Here is a 975-nt window from a genome sequence, read left to right on the forward strand (position 1 = left end):
GCAAGGGCAACATACGTAACCTAAACATCTGTACCCCCATAATATGCTGAAATAAAAAAAAATGACATGAGGAAGAAAAAGCTCAAGAGAAAGAATTGGACAGAATATTAGAGGAAGAGAAGGAAAAGAAGTTGGCTGAGAAGGAGAAGGAGCTGACACTTGAAAAGGAGGTAAGGCAACAACTTGTGAATGAGGTCATATGTACAAGAAAACTTCAAGAAAAGTTGCAGCAAAAAGCTAAACAACAGGAAGAACTTGCTATGGAACAGGAACGCATGAATGAAGGTCTTAAAGAGCTTACCTGTGAAGAGAAGGAGAATTTTGCAAGATGCCAAGATTTAGCCCAGGAGTGCAGGAAGCAACTTGAGATGCAAATAGCCTACCCGCACCAGGCTGGAGAAGCAGAGAAGGAAGAGAAACATCGAGAGTTTGAAGCAGGGTTAGGAGCAAACAAGATCTGTCTGGACATGATCCAGGAGATCCTGTCCACCCATCAGGTGCTGTCCCGGAACATCCATCCCATGCAGAAAGCATGCCCTAATAAGCTTCCACCATAGTTTCACGAACATCCGTATATCTTTTCTCGGTCTTTTAATTTTTTTAATTACGGTATGCTTGCATGTTCCTTTTAATTCATGGGTAAACTGCCTTTTTTTTTTCTTTTGAGTTTATGTAATTAGTTATACATAATTTTCTTCCTTCGAATAAACTTGTTCTTTTTTTGGATTTCATAGATGTACAAATCCAAAAAATAAAATAAAATAAGATGGCATACTAAACATACAATGCGGTATCTCTTCTGAGACCCAAACCTCATAAAAGTATATCTACAATCATTAAGACCATATAGCACTACTGTAAGATCAGACAAATCAAGGAATAGAATAAGAAACCTAGAAATAAAAACTAGTAAATAGAAAAATTTAGAACAAGTTTATAAGCCCTCATTTTTAATGCCAAAATCTCCACAAAGCT

At 37.1% G+C, this 975-nt stretch overlaps 1 pseudogene; it reads left to right on the forward strand.

Moving 5' to 3' along the window:
- Positions 1 to 59: 59 nt before the first annotated feature.
- Positions 60 to 752, forward strand: LOC105805539 (annotated as a pseudogene).
- Positions 753 to 975: the final 223 nt, after the last annotated feature.

Source organism: Propithecus coquereli, unplaced genomic scaffold, assembly GCF_000956105.1.
Source record: "Propithecus coquereli isolate 6110/MARCELLA unplaced genomic scaffold, Pcoq_1.0 Scaffold13, whole genome shotgun sequence".
Lineage (NCBI taxonomy): Eukaryota > Metazoa > Chordata > Mammalia > Primates > Indriidae > Propithecus > Propithecus coquereli.